Source organism: Microcaecilia unicolor, chromosome 10, assembly GCF_901765095.1.
Source record: "Microcaecilia unicolor chromosome 10, aMicUni1.1, whole genome shotgun sequence".
Lineage (NCBI taxonomy): Eukaryota > Metazoa > Chordata > Amphibia > Gymnophiona > Siphonopidae > Microcaecilia > Microcaecilia unicolor.
The window spans coordinates 85,509,829-85,530,054 of record NC_044040.1 but is presented as its reverse complement, the minus strand read 5'-3'; the positions used below and the strand labels follow the sequence as shown (position 1 = coordinate 85,530,054).

The 20,226-nt window shown below is 46.7% G+C and overlaps 1 protein-coding gene across 2 annotated transcripts in view; it reads left to right on the top strand.

The window, feature by feature from the left end:
• The window catches only part of LOC115479321 (serine/threonine-protein kinase TBK1), a 157,657-nt gene that overhangs the window by 10,233 nt on the left and 127,198 nt on the right, over positions 1-20,226 (top strand). The window lies entirely within an intron of this gene.

The window sequence follows — 20,226 nt, the reverse complement described above, 5'->3', positions numbered from 1 at the left end:
CACCCTTCTTCTTATGATTCAAGAAAATGATGGGCTATACTCTCATACTCTCTGGACTTAAAGGATGCATATACTCACATCCTGATACTTCCAGCCTACCGCAAGTATTTTATCTGGGAACTACCAGTACCTCGTGTTGCCTTTTGGCCTCGTGTCAGTTCACTGGGTCTTTACCAAATGTTTAGCAGTAGTCAAAGCGTCGCTATGCTTACTGGGAGTCCATGTGTTTCCTTGACGATTGGCTGCTGAAGAGCATGTTGGAAGATGGTGCATTTCTTCAACCCCCCCCCCCTCCCCACAGAAAAAAAAACCTGATTAAGAAGCGCCAAATGCCTGACAAAACAAGAATGCTTTCAACTCCTTCTGAAAAGAAGCAAACTAACTAATCTGCCACAGGGGCAGAGGAAGAGCGTTCTACAAACAAGGACCAGTCACCATATGAACCTGAGAACGGGGGTCGCCTGTAACCGAACCAGCTGAAAAGAAGGAACAACCAGAACAGGGCAATAAGAACTTAATCTCAACATCAATTAATGCGGGGCTTCACCATGCAACGCCAAGTCCCATCTTCACCCTGCTCAACAATTGGAATTCATTGGATCCTTACTTGATACACAGATGGTTTGAGCCTTCCTCCCAGGGCCGAGGGTGGAGAAAGTTGCATTGGCCTCTGAGGTTTGAGCCGCACAGCAGATGTTGAAGTAGTTAGGCCACATGGATTCCACACGTGACACCCATGACACACTTTCATATGAAATCAGCCCAATGGACCCTAGCCTCCCAGTGTCTCCAGACCTTGTTCACTTTCTGCTCTGGTGGACTGTTCGATCCAGTTTGGCACTGAGACTTCCATTCCAAATTCCTCAGCCGCAAAAAGTGTTGACAATGGATGCATCTCTCCTCGGTTTGGGAGCTCATTTAGATGGGCTTCACGCTCTGGGAGCATGGTCCCTCCAGGAAACATGTCTTCAGATCAATCTTCTGGAGTTCCAGACGATCTGGAACACTCTCTAAAGGCTTTCAGAGATCGGCTGTCTAATGAAGTTGTGCTCATTCAAACAGACAACCAGGTTGCAATGTATTACACCAACAACCAGGGGGCACTGATCACGCCCTCTGTGTCGGGAAGCCGTCCGGAAGTGGCGCTGGGCTCACCAACACTGCATGTTTCTTGAAGACACTTATCTGGTGGGCAAAAGCAACAGCTTGGTGACAGACTGAGCAGGGTTATGCAGCTGCATGAGTGGTCTCTCAATATGGTCATTGCCCGCAAGATCTTCCGAGAGTGGGGCACCCCCTCGTTAGATATCTTTTGCTACTCAACTGAATTACAAAGCCCCTCAGTTCTGCTTCAGGCCCATGACAGACTAGCGTCTTCCTCCTGCATTGGGGTCAGGTCTTCTGTATGCATATTCTCTCGTTTCTCTTGTGGGGAAGACTCTGCTGAAACTTGAGCAAGACCACAGGACTATGATCTTAATTGCGCCTTACTGGCCTCCTGCAGATCTGGTTTCTTCTTCTTCTGGAGTTATCCACCGAAGAACTGTGGTGATTGAAGTGTTTTCCAACCCTCATTGTACAGAATGAGGGGTCTCTTCTACATCCCTACCTTCAGTCTCTGGCCCTCGCAGCCTAGATGTTGAGAGCCTAGAATTCGCTTCTTTCCATCTGCCAGAGTGTGTCTTCCAAGTCTTGCTGTTTCCAGGAAAGATTTTACCTTCAATGTCGTTCTCATCCAGCTGATGAGACCTTCTTCTGAGCCACTGACTTCCTGCCATCAAGTTCTTGACCTGGAAGGTAATTTTCTTGGTGGCTGTTCAGCTTGTAGAGTCAGTGAGCTTCAGGCTGTAGTAGTGGATAAACCTTATACTAACTTTCATCAGAACAGAGTAGTCCTCCCCACACACCTTAAGTTCCTGCCAAAGGTTGTGTCTGAGTTCAATCTGAGCCAGTCTTGTGTTGCCAATGTTCTTCCCACAACCTCATGCCTATCCTGTCCAGAGCACCTTGCACACCTTGTACTTCAAGTGAGCATTGGCCTACTACGTGGAGTGGACAAGGACCCACAGACAGTCCACCCAACTTCTTGTTTCTTTTGATCCCAACAGGATGGGGGGGTCACATGCACAATTCCTAATTGGCTGACAGATTGCATTTCTTTCACTTATGCCCAGGCTGTGCTGAAACTGGAGGGTCATATTGAGGCTCATAATGTTAGAACTATGGCTGTGTCGGTAGCCCACTTGTGGTCAGCCTCCATTGAAGAAATTTACAAGGCTGTGATATGGTCTTCACTCCACACATTCACATCTCATTACTGCATTGAGCACGATACCTGACGCGATAGTTGGTTCAGACAGATGGTGTTGCAGAATCTGTTTGGGGTCTAGAATCCAACTCCTCTCCCCAGTCCTATTTTATTCTCTTCTAGGCTGCCTTGTCACTCAGTTTGTATATAGTTTCAGGTTGATCTAAGCTATATCTGCGCCGTTACGAGGTCCAATTGACCAAAGTTTGTTGTTTTCTGTGAGCCTGGATGTTAGGGATACCCCACTTGTGAGAATTAATGCTCTGCTTGTCCTCGGAGAAAGCAAAGTTACTTACCTGTAGCAGATATTTTCCCAGGTCAGCAGGGCTTATATTCTCACAAACCCTCTCACCTCCCCTAGGAGTTCTCTCCTATTTTTATTCTTGCTGCACTATTTAACTGTGGTAGCTGCGCATGAGCGGCAGGCGGGACGGCACCTGCGCATGCGAGGTGGAGTGTGTCTTATGCTCCACAAAAGCTCTTATGGCTTGTCATAAAGCCGAGACCAGGCAACACGGCGCCGCATTATCCACTTGTGAGACTATAAGCCTTGCTTTCCTTGGAGAATACCTGCTTACAGGTAAGTAACTTCACTTTTTTTCCTCTTCCTTCCCTCCCTCCTATTAACACAGTGCTACTGGGGGATTTCTGCACTACTGAGCAATGTACAATTCCCCACCTCCGCAGACTGGGCAGAGTTCTGACACTCCCATGCAGTCTTCTGTATAGACTGCGTTTGCAGGCAGAGTGGCATAGATAATGGCAGCTGGAAAGTGACTCCCACTGTTCCTACATACTCGGTCCAGTGCGTAGGAGGAGGAGCTGCACAGTCGCTGCTGCAGCGGTTCCTTTAAGCTTCACGGCTGTATAGAGGCCTGTGCAGTTCAAAGGAACAGTTGGGTCCGGGAAAGCAGAGGAGCAGAAAGTAGCCCGATGTGTGACTCTGCAGCTGCTCCTCCTCGTGCGCTGGACTGATGAGTGTGCTGGTGGGGGTGGGGGGTCTGGAAAATGTAGATGGAGGGGCATTAGATACCCACTTCTAATTATAATTCATCCATCTGAGATCACGTGATGCTAGGCTAGAAGAAGGAAGCCGCATAGCAGAACTCCGAGGCCCCTCGGGTAACATTGAACCCCAAGCAGTATAGAGACATTTGCAAAGCCCAATGAACAGCGATATAATTGAAGGGGAACTCTTCAGGCATGAGACTGGAAGACCAGTGGATCTCTGAGTGAGTGAAAATGCCCACTAAAGTTCAACGGAAAGAGGGAGCACGAAACCGCGCTGGAGAGAACAAGATAGCGGAGCATGGCCCCTCGGGTGAATTGTCAGTGGGATTGGGGTGGGCAGCGGAGATTGCAGCAGAGGTCTTGGCATTGCTGGAGACCTCGTTAGATCAAAAACTGCAGAGAAGCTCAGATAAATTAGAGCAGATGAATGGCAAACTGGAAGGCCTGTGTGCTGATATGACGGGCTACCAGCAGAGACTCTCTGACGTGGAAGAAGTGTTTACAGCACGAGGGCCAACAGCAAACACTGCAGAAAAAGTTATCCCAATTAGAATTGAAGATTGAGGACTTAGAGAATAGAGCAAGCAGAAATAATCTCAGAATGTTGGAATTCCCAGAGACGATCAAAGATGCTGACCTGAGAGGCTTCCTTGAGATATGCTGCCCAAAGGACTGAACTTACCGGCAATGGAAAACTCCTTGAGGATTGAACGTGCTCATCGTCTGGGCTTGGCCCGGCAGGAGGACTCCCGCCCGAGAATCGTGATTTTCAAATTACTGAATTATGCCCATAAGCAGGAGATCCTTGGAGACTGGCAGGAACGCTACACTATGAGAAACATCGTATTCTTTGTTTCCAAGATTTCTCTGCAGCAGTCGCAGCACAAGGCTGACTGTTTGCTGAAACATGTAAATTGCTCCATTCCAATGGAAAAGAGTACGGTTTGCCCTGCTTTTTTCCGGTGCGCCTGAAGATCCAGCATATAGGAAAGACTCACTTCTTAACATCCCTCGCCGATGCCCTTAAATTTGCGTCACATCTAGAACCAGAGAGGGGAACAGCAACAAATAAAGCTTGAAGTTTTATCTCAGGCCAGAGCAGAGTTCGGTTGGTGATAGCGGTGGCTGTGGGGGAGAACATGAAATGTTACCATCAGGACAAAGACTTTTATTGGAGTCTGCAAATGAGATTTGAGAGAGATTCATAGCACTGAAAACATAACGTTGGTTTTTGGGGAGCAAAAGTGACTGAATGATGCTCTTTAGTTTGTATGCATACATGGAACGAATGCCAGCTGATAGTGAGTTAACTCAAATAATGTGAAATCTGTTCCCTAGAGACATTGGTCAGAGGATCTCATTTACCTTTATTATTTGGGGAAGGTCTAAGCAGCTGGGAATGATCCAAAGGGTCTGAGTTTGGCTACTTGTTTGGTTGAGAATGCTATGGGTTATTTTCTTTACATAATAGTTGTTCCTTGTCATCAAGCAGATGAAGCCATTATGTATGGGTTGTGTCCATCAACCAGCAGGGGGAGATAGCACTCAATTTTTCACAGTGCCTCATGGCCAGCTAGCTCCACTGCCTCTTCAGTATCTCCCCAAGCAGGGTGGCTGCAGCTTCTTCGAGCTCCATCAAAAATCTGCCTGGGGGTGGCTCCTGGCTTGCCAGTTGTTAGCCGGGGTGTTAGAGGCTATAGCAGCTTCACTTTGAAGGCACATAGGTCAGCCCTTTTCCTGCCTTACCCATGCCGCCGTGGATGTGGACATATTAGCTTGCTTTTCCCTGTCCTTTCCCACTCAGTGGATGCAGGCACATTGGTTTGCCTTTCCCTGCCTTTCCCACTTATCTGAGCCTCCGGAGTGTTTTTATTTACCTCTTTTGCCTCTGCTTTCCTCACAGTGTTAAAATAAATAAATAATTAAAGTCGCGTCGTGCTTTAGCGCAGCGATCTTGGAAAAGAGGTTTTTTTCTTGAGATTCTTCTGCAGGACCGGAGCTGTGATACTCGGTCTAGTGAGGTAAGAGTGTTTTCTGACTCCTCCGGGGTGGGCCCGCGATCGGGACGTTTTTGGCGTGAACCGCCATTTTTGAATTTTACCGCCGTTTTCGGCGATGGCTGCGGAGACTGTAAAGTGCTGTTCTAAATGTGGCAAGCGCAAATCAGCAGTGGGGCTCTGTAATTTGTGCTGTACAGACGGTAGAGCCGGCCTGAGCATGGCGAGCAGCGATCTTTTGCGCTCTGAGCTGGCAGCGGACGCCATTTTGGATTTTCCACATGGCGCGGCCTCCATTGCGACAGAGAGCCCTGAATCCGGGGGGGGGGGGGGGTCCTCTGAGTGAGGCTAATAATAGAGCTGATAGCCCTGGGTAGGATCCGGGCGGTCAGGGAGCGGTTTTCTCCCCTGATTTTGTTTTAATGCTGCATAGGGCGTACATGCTTAAAAGAGCTCTTCCACAGGGTTCTTCGGACCCTCTGCCTGCCCCCCCACCTGGTGGATCCTGGCCATTTGGAGTTGGCTTTGCCTATTTCTTATCCTCCTGATAAACGCAGAAGGGCTAATTCCCCTTCTGAGTGTGGCACCCCCCCCCCCTTTTCCCCCCGTGGTCGGGCTATGAGGATTCTGAGGGGTCTGGCAGAACTTCTTGGGCTGAGGAGCCAGAGTCTGGTGCAGAATTGCCACAGGAGCTTGATGATCCGTCTGCAGTGAGGATTTTCCACTGCGAGGAGCTGCCAGCGCTCATTTCAGATGCCTTACAAACCCTCTCGATTGAAGATCCTGGGAGTGGCACAGCCTCCTTTGTTAATCCAAGGATGGCTAGTACCAGAAAGCCTGCTCGAGCATTTCCTTTGCATGACTCCATCCAAGAGCTTATTTCGACTCAATGGGCTGACCCCGAGGGACCTTTGAAGGTTGCCAGGGCTATGGGGCAATTATACCCTCTGAGTGAGGAACATTTGGCTCGCTTTGCAATGCTTAAAGTGGATGCCCTGGTCACAGCTGTGACAAAGAGAACTACCCTCCCTGTTGAAGGAGGTGTTGCCCTGAAGGATATTCAAGACCGCAGGCTTGATTCAGCTCTGAAGCGGTCCTTTGATTTGGCAGGTCTCACTGTTCGGGCGTCTGCATGCAGTTGTTATGCAGCTAGAGCCTGCCTGGCTTGGTTACAGCAGGCAGTGGAACAGCCCGGTGATGGAGCGGAGACCTTATCTGAAGTGGCTCCGCGGATGGAGTCTGCCTTGTCCTTTTTGGCTGACGCCCTTTATGATATGGTCAGAGCTTCGGCTAAACAAATGGCTGTAGCAGTGGCGGCTCGCCGCACTCTTTGGCTACGACATTGGGCGGCGGACATGGCCTCTAAGCAAAGGTTGGTGAAGTTGCCCTTTCAAGGCCTTCTCCTGTTTGCTGAGGAGCTGGAAAACCATTGTTAAAGGCCTGGGGGATTCCAAACCTCAGCGCTTGCCCGAAGATAGGCCGAAGCCTTCCTCTAAGGGTCAGGCGGGTCCGCTCCTCTTACAGACCTCACTTCCGTGAAGCTAGAGGGTACCGCCCGGGGCGTGCTGCTGGGTTCACTTCGCGTGCCCGCTTTCAGCAGAGAAACTCCTTTCGCTCGGACAAACGTTCCGCAGCTGCCTGTTCAAGGCCTGGAGTTCAGGGGCGACCCTCTCAATGAAGGTGCGCCGGCCCCCTCCTTGTTTCCTGTTATCGGAGGAAGACTTTTTTTTTCGAGGAGTGGGCCAAAATCTCTGCAGATCAGTGGGTCTTGGACCTGATCAGAGACGGACACCGAATAGAATTCGATGCCCCGGTGAGAGACGTGTTTGTGGAGTCCCAATGTGGTTCTGCCGCCAAGCGGGCGGCGGTAGAAGAGACTTTGCACAGTCTGTGCCAGATAGGGGCTGTGACCCCGATGCCTCCCGCCGAACAAGGTCTAGGCCGCTACTCCATTTACTTTGTGGTGCCACGAAAAGGTGGGTCTTTTCGCCCGATCCTGGACTTAAAAGAGCTAAACAAGTCCTTAAGAGTGTGGCATTTTCACATGGAATCCCTGCGCTCCGTCATTGCGGCGATACAGCCAGGAGAGTTTCTCACGTCTCTTGACCTGAAAGAAGCTTACTTGCACATACCAATTTGGCCCCCGCACCAGAAGTTTCTGCGGTTTGCGGTGTTGGGAAAACATTTCCAGTTTCGGGCCTTGCCTTTTGGCCTCGCCACAGCTCCCCGAACCTTCTCCAAGGTAATGGTGGTAGTAGCTGCCTTTCTCAGGCGAGAGGGTATCCGGGCTCACCCGTTCCTAGACGACTGGCTCATCAGAGCAGACTCAGAAAAAGAGAGTCATCTAGCTACAGCCAGAGTGGTTTCAGTCCTTCAATCTCTGGGCTGGGTCATCAATATGGCCAAAAGTTACCTGACCCCCTCGCAATCTCTAGAATATTTGGGGGCCAGGTTCGACACAGCCTCGGGCTATGTGTTTCTTCCCGAGCAAAGGCGGTGCAAGCTTCAGAATCAGGTCTGTCTGCTCCTGAGGTTGCCCCGCCCGCGAGCTTGGGACATTGTCCAGCTGTTGGGATCGATGATGGCCACCTTGGAAGTGGTGCCATGGGCGAGAGCGCACCTGAGACCTCTACAGTATTGTCTACTTCAGCGATGGTCTCCAGTATCTTAGGATTATCAGTGCAGACTTTCTTGGCTCCCTGCAGCCTGCCTCAGTATGGAGTGGTGGCTCTCAGACAGCATGTTGCGGCGGGGAATGCCGCTGGCGCTCTCCGATTGGTGCCTAGTGGTGACAGATGCCAGCCTGAAGGGCTGGGGCGCACATTGCCAGGGGAAGCATGCCTAGGGTCTGTGGACGCCTGACTAGTCGGAGTGGTCTATCAACCGCCTGGAGTTGAAAACGATGTTTCTGGCTCTTCTGGCCTTTCAAGTGACCCTGGAAGGATTGGCTGTCCGAGTGATGTCGGACAACAGGACAGCAGTGGCCTACATAAATCGACAAGGCGGCACTCAGTGCAAAGCTCTAGCCGCGCAGGCCGAACAAATTTGCCACTGGGCCGAGCTGCATCTACATTCCCTGTCAGCAGCTCACATTGCAGGTCAGAGCAACGTGCAAGCCGACTATCTAAGCAGGCATCAGATCGATCCAGCGGAGTGGGAACTAGCAGATGATGTATTCCTGCAGATATTTGCCAAATGGGGCAAGCCAGTGATGGATCTTATGGCGACAAGTTCCAATGCCAAAGTCCCGTGCTTCTTCAGCAGACAGAGGGATCCTCGCTCTGCCGGGTTGGATGCCTTGGCTCAACCCTGGCCCCTGGGCTTGCTTTATGTCTTCCCTCCGTGGCCCTTGATAGGGCGAGTGCTCCTGCAGATTCGGCTGCATCCAGGAGAAGTGGTGCTCATCACCCCGGATTGGCCCAGGAGGCCTTGGTATGCGGACCTCCGACAGATGCTGTTGGAGGCTCCCTTTCCATTACCTCTGGTTCCACACCTGATGTCACAGGGTCCGGTGGCCATGGAGGATGGCTGCTGCTTTGGTCTTATGGCATGGCGATTGAGAGGGCGCAATTGAGAGAGAAAGGCTACTCAAATAAGGTAATTTCCACTCTCCTGCAGGCCTGTAAGCGCTCCACTTCCGTGGCTTATGCCAGGATTTGGCGCCAGTTTGAAGTCTGGTGTGTTTCAAGAGCGCTTTGTCTGTTGCGGGCTCCTGTCTCGCCGATTCTGGACTTTTTGCAGGATGGTGTACACAAAGGCTTGGCCTATAATTCCCTGCGGGTGCAAGTGGCAGCATTGGCCTCCCTGCGTGGCAAGGTTGAAGGCGTGTCCTTAGCTGCTCATCCAAATGTGGCACAGTTTCTTAGAGGGGTGCTTCGGCTTCGTCCTCCCGTGCGGGCACCTTGTCCAGCTTGGAACCTGGGGTTAGTATTGAAGGCCCTTCAGGGGGCTTCCTTTGAACCACTTCGGCGTGCTTCATAGAAAGATTTGACACTGAAGGCCGTCTTTTTTAGTGGCCATTACCTCGGCGAGACGAGTGTCAGAGCTCCAGGCGCTGTCCTGTAGAGACCCTTTTCTGCAATTCTCAGAATCAGGGGTAACGGTTCGGACCGTGCCTTCCTTCATGCCTAAGGTGGTTTCAGCGTTTCACCTAAACCAGCCTGCTTTTCTTCCCTCCTTTGTTGAGGAGGAGTTTCCAGATTCATTTGGGCAGTTGCACCTTTTGGATGTGCGCAGGACTCTGTTGCAGTATTTGCGAATTACAAATTCTTTCAGGACCTCTGATCATCTTTTTGTGCTGTTTGCAGGTCCTCGCAGAGGGTCTTCAGCGTCTAAAGCCACTATTGCCCATTGGCTCAAAGAAGCTATCTTTTCAGCATATCTGCTGTCTGGCCGGGCTCCGCCTGAAGCCTTTAAGGCACATTCCACAAGAGCGATTTCCTCTTCCTGGGCGGAAACTGGAGCACTATCTCTTCATGAGATTTGCAGTGCTGCAACATGGGCTTCTAAGCTCTCTTTCGCCCGACATTACAGGCTGGATGTGGCTGCCAGGAGGGATGCGCGTTTTGGAGCACAGGTGCTAGCGCGTGGTGTGGCTTGTTCCCACCCTATTTAGGGATTGCTTTGTTACATCCCATACGTAATGGCTTCATCTGCTTGATGATAAAGAAGGGAAAATTAGGTTCTTACCATGGTAATTTTCTTTCTTTTAGTCATAGCAGATGAAGCCATGAGCCCTCCCTGTATGATTGTCTGTATTGCAGTGATTCTGATTTTAGGTGCTGTTCTTGTTTCCTGAAGTTATATTCCTTCCTTGGGGAGTTGGAAAACAGTCTTCAGGATTCTTGTTACAGTTATAGGAGGATGAGTTCATTCCCTCCAGTTCATGTTTTGGGAGGATGAGTTTATTCCCTCCAGGAGGATGCAAGTATTCCCTCCGTTTATACAAAGTGGAGGACGAGTTTATTCCCTCCAGGAGGATGAGTTCATTCCCTTCTTTTTTGGAGTTTATGCCCTTGTTAAGGGGCCATCGTTCGCTGTGAGGAAAGTTCATGTTATTCCCATTGCGGTTTGCCATACTGCTTTGGAAGCTTCAAATACTGAAGAGGCAGTGGATCTAGCTGGCCATGAGGCACTGTGAAAAATTGAGTGCTCTCTATCTCCCCCTGCTGGTTGATGGACACAACCCATACGTAATAGCTTCATCTGCTATGACTATAGGAAAGAAAATTACCATGGTAAGAACCTAATTTTCCCTTTTTGCTTGGGGGGGGGGGGGGGGGCAGGAGAGGGGTTCCAGTGTGATCAGTTCTTTAGAGGGAACAAGGTTATCAAGGTAGTTGAATTGGTGGGGGGATGGGTTTTTTTTTTTTTTTTTTAGAAGTCAGCAAAATGCAGATTCCTTGGGGGTGATGCAAGGGCAGAAATGAAGATTGTGTGCATATGGCATGGGGGAGGGTGTCCAGGGGCTGGAGGGTACTCTCTCAAGCAAAGTTTTAACTATCTCTTTCACAATATCAGTGTAACTCAATGGGATCCTGGGATCACTTAAATTGATACCATGGAATCTTGGGGGAATCTCATCACCAACTAAACACATGAAGGTGTTGCAAGCTTTACAACGCCACGGAGCAGATGTAGCGTTCCTGCAAGAAACCCACTTGACAACAGTGGAGCATTTAAAGTTTCAAAAAGGTTGGGTGGGACATATGGTGGAGGCCCTGGCGGTAAACAAGAAGGCAAGAGTAGTGATCCTTTTTCGCAAAGATCCACTCAGTTAAATGTAGCAGTGGTAGAGTTGGAGGGTTGCCCACTGGTACTATGTAATGTATATGCCCCTAATTTCTTTGACAAAAACATTTTCTGAGGGCTTATCAACCTTTTGAGCCCTTATCAGGAGGGAAATGTTATCCTGGGAGGAGATTTCAGTTTGGTGTTTGACCCCCAGATGGATAAATCCACTCCTGCAACCCAGAGCCTGATCTATTATTTGAGGGGCCTGCCTTTCCTTTGCACAGCATTAGACTTCATAGACGTGTGGAGAGTGTTGCTTCCTACACTTAGGGACTATACACATCTGTCAAGGGCACACTCATCGCAAGCGCGCACAGGTTACTTTTTAATCTCAAGCACACTTTTTTTTTTTTTCCCTAGAGTCCCAGCTGTAGAGATTGGCGTGTGTGAGGTCTCGGACCACTCTCTCATATGGTTGCAGTTGGAGACTGGCATGGGTGCGGGAAGGGGTGGGAGCTGGCAATTTCCATTGGAGCTGTATTGGGACACCTCTTTTCACGCCATCCTCTGGGAGAAATGGGTTGATTTTAAGTGTTACAATGGGGGGCATGTTCACCAACATGACCTGTATTGGGAAACAGCGAAGGTGGTGGTGAGATCATCGCTTATAGAGCCCAGTTTCTGAAAAGGAGGGACAAAGAAATCCAACGTTTAGAGTGGGTGGTTCGCCGTCAAAGGCTCCAATATGGGGCATCCTATGAAACATTGGCTTTCCAGAGAGAGTTGAATGAGCTGCTCCATCAGAGAGCATTGAAGTACCACTTTTATTATAAACATCAGTTATTCCTTTACGGGTACGCTGTTGGGGCGTTTGGTGCGGTCCTAGCACAGACCCCTGAGGAACCCCACTAACTACCCTTCTCCATTGTGAATACTGCCCATTTAACCCCACTCTCTGTTTCCTATCCTTCAACCAGTTTTTAATCCACAATAGGACTTTTCCTCTTATCCCATGACCCTCCAATTTCCTCTGTAGCCTTTCGTACCTTGTCAAACGCCTTTTTAAAATCCAGATACAAGTATCAACCGGCTCCCCTTTGTCCACGTTTGTTTACTCCTTCAAAGAATTGAAGTAAATTGGTCAGGCAAGATTTCCCCACACAAAAGCCATGCTGACTTGGTCCCAGTAATCCATGTCCTCGGATGTGCTCTGTAATTTTGTTTTTAATAATAGTCTCTACCATTTTCCCCGGCACCGACGTCAGACTCACTAGTCTATAATTTCCCGGATCTCCCCTGGAGCCTTTTTAAAAAATGGGCGTTACATTGGCCACCCTCCAGTCTTCCGGTACCACGCTCGATTTTAAGGATAAGTTGCATATCACTAGCAGTAGCTCCGCAAGCTCGTTTTTCAGTTCTATCAGTACTCTAGGATGAATACCATCCGGTCCAGGAGATTTGCTACTCTTCAGTTTGCTGAACTAAGTTTTCCAAATACAAGTTACTGAGATATTATCATCCTCGCAGAAGGGTTTTATTAATGTCCCTATTACGGAAGGAGATCTGATGTTGGCACTACAACAGAGTAAGCTCCATAAAGCACCGGGCCCCGATGGGTTTAATGTAGAGTTTTATAAGTTATTTCAGGAGCAGGTGAAGGTTCCTCTACTTAATTTGTTCAGTTCAATGGCAAAGTCTGGAGCTATGCTGGACTCCTTTACCATTGCTCAAATGATAGTATTGCTGAAGCCGGGCAGAGACTCTCAGGATCCGGGGTTTTATCGGCCTATCTCCCTCTTAAATTGCGATGTAAAATTATATGCAAAACATTTGGCTAATAGGCTGTCCCTGTGTGCTCCCGGACCTGATAACAGCTCCGCAGGTGGGATTTGTGAAGGGAAGGTCGGCAGCCAGGAATGTTACACTATTCTAGCCTCAGTGGAGGCAGTGGTGGCACAGAGAAGGCCCTCCCTGTTGGTTAGCTTTGATGCAGAGAAGGCCTTTGAACGAGTAGTCTGGCAATTTCTATTTGCAGTAATGCAAAAGGTGGGCATGGAGGGTTTTTTCAAGGAGGCAGTGGAGGTTATCTATATGAATCCACATGCGTTTATGTAGGTTAATGGTGAGAGGTCGTCACTGTTCCCTATACGACAGGGCACGAGGCAGGGGTCCTTTGTCCCCACTGCTTTTTGTGCTTTCTAGAAATGGGGGAAGGCAGACAGTCGTTCAAATAACATTGTTCGGGATAAGGTATCTTGCAAAGATACCTCACAAACAGGGAAGATAGGGTTTCTGGATAGTGAGGTGGCACAACAGACCGTGGTAGGCCAGGTGCCCTTAAATACAACTAAAGATCAGACAAAAGATGGCAAATCAGTAGTGTCCAGTACTAAGCATCATGCAAATAGGAACAACAAACATACTCTGAAATGTCTATATGTAAATGCTAGGAGTCTAAGAAATAAGATGGGAGAGTTGGAATATATTGCACTAAATGAAAAAATGATTATAATAGACATTACTGAGACCTGGTGGAAGGAGGATAACCAGTGGGACACTGTCATACCGGGGTACAAAGTATATCGTAGTGATAGGGTGGACCTGACTGGTGGAGGGGTAGCTGTATATTAACGAGAGCCTTGACTCAGATAGATTACAAAGTCAGCAGGACACAAATCACACCTTTGAATCGTGGGTTGAAATTCCATGTATAAAAGGGAAAAGGACGGTGATAGGAGTGTACTACCGTCCGCCTCGCCAGGATGAGCAGGTAGACGCAGAAATGATAAAAGAAATCAGAGACGCAAACAAAATGGGCAATGTGATAATAATGGATGACTTCAATTATCCAAATATAGACTGGGTAAATGTAACATCAGGACACGCTAGAGAGGTACAATTCCTTGATGAAATCAAGGACAGCTTTATGGAGCAGCTGGTACAGGAGCCGACGAGAGAGAGAAAAATTCTAGACTTGGTCCTTAGTGGAGCGCATGATCTGGTGAGGGACGTTACAGTACTGGGGTCTCTTGATAACAGTGATCATAATATGGATATCAACCTTGAAGTAACTATACACAGGAAGTGAAATACATTAGCTTTTAACTTTAAAAAAGGAGACTATGATAAAATGAGAAGAACGGTTAAAAAAAAAAACAAACTTAGGGAGGCAACTGAGAGAGTAAAAACTGTACAACAGGCATGGACGCTGTTCAAAAATACCATCCTGGAGGTCCAGGCCAAACATATTCCGCAAATTAGAAAAGAAAGACAGAAGTCCAAAAGACAGCCGGCCTGGTTGAAAAGTAAGGTGAAGGAAGCTATTAGGGCTAAAAGAAATGCCTTCAGAAAATGGAAAAAGGAACTGTCTGAAAATAACAAGAAGCAGCATAAAGAGTGTCAAAGCAAATGCAAGGCACAGATAAAGAAGGCCAAGAGGGATTACGAAAAAAAGATAGCATTAGAGGCAAAAAGGCATAGTAAAAATTTTTTTCGGTATATTAAAAGCAGGAAGCCGGCAAAAGAATTGGTTGGGCCGCTGGATGACCGAGGGGTAAAAGGGGCAATCAAGGAAGACAAAGACGTAGCGGAGAGATTGAATGAATTCTTTGCTTCGGTCTTCACTGAGGAAGATTTGGGTGGGATACCGGTGTCGGAAATGATATTTCAAGCGGACAAGTTGGAGAATCTTACTGACTTCACGGTAAACCTGGAGGACGTAATGAGGCAGTTCAGCAAACTGAAGAGTAGCAACTCTCCTGGACCGGATGGTATTCATCCTAGAGTACTGATAGAACTGAAAAATGAGCTTGCGGAGCTAAGTGATATGCAATTTATCCTTAAAATTGAGCGTGGTACCGGAAGATTGGAGGGTGGCCAATGTAACGCCCATTTTTAAAAAAGGTTCCAGGGGAGATCTGGGAAATTATAGACCGGTGAGTCTGACGTCGGTGCTGGGGAAAATGGTAGAGGCTATTATTAAAAACAAAATTACAGAGCACATCCGAGGACATGGATTACTGGGACCAAGTCAGCATGGCTTTTGTGTGGGGAAATCTTGCCTGACCAATTTACTTCAATTCTTTGAAGGAGTAAACAAACGTGGACAAAGGGGAGCCGGTTGATACTTGTATCTGGATTTTAAAAAGGCGTTTGACAAGGTACGAAAGGCTACAGAGGAAATTGGAGGGTCATGGGATAAGAGGAAAAGTCCTATTGTGGATTAAAAACTGGTTGAAGGATAGGAAACAGAGAGTGGGGTTAAATGGGCAGTATTCACAATGGAGAAGGGTAGTTAGTGGGGTTCCTCAGGGGTCTGTGCTAGGACCGCTGCTTTTTAATATATTTGTAAATGATTTAGAGATGGGAGTAACTAGCGAGGTAATTAAATTTGCTGATGACACAAAGTTATTCAAAGTCGTTAACTCACGACAGGATTGTGAAAAATTACAGAAGGACCTTATGAGACTGGGAGACTGGGCGGCTAAATGGCAGATGACGTTTAATGTGAGCAAGTGCAAGGCGATGCATGTGGGAAAAAAGAACCCGAATTATAGCTACGTCATGCAAGGTTCCACGTTAGGAGTTACGGACCAAGAAAGGGATCTGGGTGTCGTCGTCGATAATACACTGAAACCTTCTGCTCAATGTGCTGCTGCGGCTCGGAAAGCAAATAGAATGTTGGGTGGTATTAGGAAAGGTATGGAAAACAGGTGTGAGGATGTTATAATGCCGTTATATCGCTCCATGGTGCGACCGCACCTTGAGTATTGTGTTCAATTCTGGTCGCTGCATCTCAAGAAAGATATAGTGGAATTGGAAAAGGTGCAGCGAAGAGCGACTAAAATGATAGCGGGAATGGGACGACTTCCCTATGAAGAAAGACTAAGGAGGCTAGGGCTTTTCAGCTTGGAGAAGAGACGGCTGAGGGGAGACATGATAGAGGTATATAAAATAATGAGTGGAGTGGAACAGGTAGATGTGAAGCGTCTGTTCACGCTTTCCAAAAATACTAGGACTAGGGGGCATGCGATGAAACTACAGTGTAGTAAATTTAAAACAAATCGGAGAAAAGTTTTCTTCACCCAACCTGTAATTAAACTCTGGAATTCATTGCTGGAGAACGTAGTGAAGGCGGTTAGCTTGGCAGAGTTTAAAAAGGGGTTAGACGGTTTCCTAAAGGACAAGTCCATAAACCTCTACTAAATGGACTTGGGAAAAATCCACAATTCCGGGAATAACATGTATAGAATGTTTGTACTTTTGGGAAGCTTGCCAGGTGCCCTTGGCTTGGATTGACCGCTGTAGTGGACAGGATGCTGGGCTCGATGGACCCTTGGTCTTTTCCCAGTGTGGCATTACTTATGTTTTTATGGACCCCCTAATTAGAGAGAGTTGCTCTCACCCAGACATCTCAGGGGTAACAATGGAGAAAGCCCAGTTTTGATTTTCAGCTTTTGCAGATGACTTACTGGTACACCTCACCAATCCCCAGAGGTCCTTGGTGGCACTGTTGGAGCTGTTTCGGGAGTTTGTGGATTTTGCAGGGTTTAGATTGAATCTTTCTAAGTCTCTGGCATTGGCCTGTACTGAACAGTTGAAGGGGGGTGGGGGAAAGGATTTTCACTTAGATGGGCTCAAGAATCCTTTACATATTTGGGGATACAGCTCTATGCGAACATCTATCATGTATCAACTTAACATATCTAGATTGCTAGACAACACAATAGAACATTTGTATAAATGGAGTACTTTGCCTCTTACTTTGGGAGGATACATCTGTTTCGTATGATTGAATTTCTGAGATGGCTTTATGTTCTCCAGATGTTGCCTCTGCGCATTTTCAACAAAGATTTGAAGCTATTATATAAACAGTTGAGAGAGTTTATTTTGGGCGGGGCACTAAATCTAAATTACCCTTGCAGTCTTTGTTGGGTTCAAGGAGGGAGGGGGGGTATGGGAGTCCCGGACCTTAGATGGTGTAACCAAGCTTGTTTGTTACGCCACTTAGGTGACTGGCTTTTGGATAGACAGGACTACACTCCCCGGCATTTGGAAGTAGACTATTTTAGCTCATGCCATCTTTATTTTTTGCTGCAGGCTCCGAGAAAGCTTCTTCCAGTTTGCTTCCACAGTAGTCTATTGTTGAGACTGCTGTGACACATTTGGAAAGATTTGACTAGATACTGGGGAGTAGCTTCGGATATATCGGATCTTCTGCCCCTTCAGGGCAATCCTATGTTCCCTCCGGGTTCGGATAGCTTAGTATTTAGACGGTGGGTGTCTGGGTATAACAAGATTAGAGCGTGTTTTGGATGCGGGAGGCTCGCTGTTGGGTCTGGGAGCACTAGGGGTTGGCATTGATTTCAATCATCTATTTGCATATCATCAATTGGCGCACTATGTCCATATGTTGCAGAAAGAAGCATTGGAAAGCAGACACAGTAGGTGAATCAGAGACATTTTTAGTTATGTGCCAGGTGACCGGTTCTCGATTTCAGGCTTATATAAGGCGTTAACGGAAATAGCCCCTTGTAAATATAAAGATAGCATTAGAATCACACTGGGCAGAAGATTTGAGCTGCCCGAACCTCGTTTTAAACTTTAATAAGTTATCCTCTCGTATACCCACATTTTCTGCAAATGCTAGTTTGTGGGAGTGTCAATACAGAATCTTGCATAGAGCATATATGACCAAGGTCCAACTTTTTAAAATGGGTGGTGTATCAGAGCTTCTGTGCTAAAAATGTGAACAGAAGACTGGTTCGTTGTTTCACTCTCTCTGGGAATGCCCAATGATAAAGGTTTTTTGGAGGGCGCTATTTAGTTATTTAGAAACTTTGATGCAGTCCCAGATACCGTTTACTCCCATGGGGGCTCTGCTAGATAAATATGAACTTTTCGCCTTGCAAAACAGGGGAGCACATCAATTAATCCGTGAGACCTGTATGCTGGGCAAAAGACTCATTATGAGCACATGGACAAGCACATCTCCACCGGATTACTGACATCGGCGAAATAGACTCCACGATCTTCTGTTGATAGAACGTCGGGGGTGGGGTGGGGTCCTCCCCTAGGAGACGGAAACATTTCCTTGGAATTTGGGAACCATACATACAAACTCTATCCCTGAAGGCATGTAGCTTTGTAGTTAATTCTCTTGGAAAGTAGGCTGATTTTTTTTCTCCCTTTTAGTGGATACTGTAGAGGGTGGGAGGAGGGATGGGGGTGGGTTGAGAAATGGGGAGGAGGAGACTGGTTTATGTGAAAATATGTGATATCAGTGATGTTTTTATGTGTTTCTTTTTATGCTTGTCATCAATAGAAACTATTTAAACATAATTCATCCATCTTGTAAGGTATTTATTATATAATATTTTTTAAAAATGTTGTTCTTTAGTGAAATGTAATGCTCATGAAAGACGACAAATGCTAGCACTGGAAACCAAAGTTAATCAATTTATCTACTTAACTGATACAGCACTGGCAGTGGCAGTTTTGATTTTTCTGTGATCCTCTGCCAGTATTTCTAAACAGTATTACCCATTTATTGCAGATAGACTACCTGGATTATGCTAATAACTTTTTGATCATTAGCATTTTGAGCTGGATTCAAACCAGTGATACACAAACAAAAGTTGTTTATTGCCACAAAGCCTTTCAAGGAAAAAGGTTAAAAAGAAGCTAAATGGATTGGCTACAAAGGTTAGGACTTAAAAGCAGGCATGGGCGTTGTTTAAAAATACCATCTTGGAAGCCCAGACCAGTTGTATTCCATGTATTTACAAAGGTGGAATGAAGAGAACGACAGCCAGAGTGATTGCCAAGTTTTAAAAATTTTGGTATCGGTGGACAAGTACTTTGATGGTTTACTTCTTATTTGACAGAAGAGCTATGGTTATTATAAGTGGTGTGCAGGTGTCGGAAACAGTTGACATAGTTGCAGGGTTCCACAGCGTTTTCAGCGTTGTTGTTTAACATTTACTTAGCTCCATTGGGTCAGTTATTTCAGTCTCTGGGAGTCTCATACTGTTTTTATTTGGATTTTGTAATCCACGATGATTGTGTTATTCATTCAGAATTGATTGATTTTGAGTGATGTTGATACTGTGCATTAAAAGCTTTCACTTTTTGGGATGAAAGCAAATCAGGGACTGATGATTGACTTCTAAGGCATCTTACTTCAGCTTTCACTACCTAGCTGTGTTTTAGTTTGTAAGTTCTGAGGTCTCTTTAGTAAAAGGAGTTTCTTTGTGTGATTTTTTTTCTTCTTTACTGCTTTGAAGGTTTTTATATTAGTTTTATTCAGCTTGGAAGCCTGACCATGTTATGTTTTTGCATATTGACTGGCATTGGCTGCCAGTTGTTTGCGGTATGGCATGCAAAAATTTTCTTCTTGCCCACAGGTTTTCCTATATTTTTAGCCAACCATATGATTCCCCTGTCCTTGAGCAATGAGATCTTTGCATGGAAATCTCTTGCATCTTCCCTCAGTAGCTCAAAGGGACTTAGTCTAGCTGTCATAGGGCCTTCTTTTTTTTTTGCTCCATCCTTATGGAATTTCTTACTGGAGTATGTACAGGGAAGGTGAATTATGGGAAATTCAAGGAAGGACTGAAGACATTTTTCCTTATTTGAGAAGATGCTGAATGCTACCTGACCCTGCCTTAACATGTTGGTTGTAAATTGTCTATTTGTTAACTGATTCATGTTTTCCTATTTTACCATGGTTTTTTTTGTGAACCGCTTTGTTGCATATGATATAAGGTGCTAGAGCAAATATAGGAATAGACTAAATGAAACTAAACAGGAGGATTTGCCAGGGTTTATGGCTTCATTGATGATTTCAGCCCTCTAGGAGGCAACGACCAGCAGCTCATAATCCTGAAGTTCTATATTGTGACTGTACAGCAGAGCTATTTAATGGGATCACATTCTGTTCTTATTTCTCAGTGGATAGAGATATTTATAAAAGCTGATAGAAAAGAAAGTGGCAGCAGTATTCTGCAGACTCCACAAGAGTCCATGCCATGCTGTACTAGATTTTGTGTGTGACAATGTAATATCACTGTGTGTGAGCTGAAAAGCAGCCCTTGTTGTATGATGGAAAAATCTGTCTCTCATCACTTCACTGGGTGGGTGATTGATACGATGTGTAAGGTCCTTAAATCCAGTTAT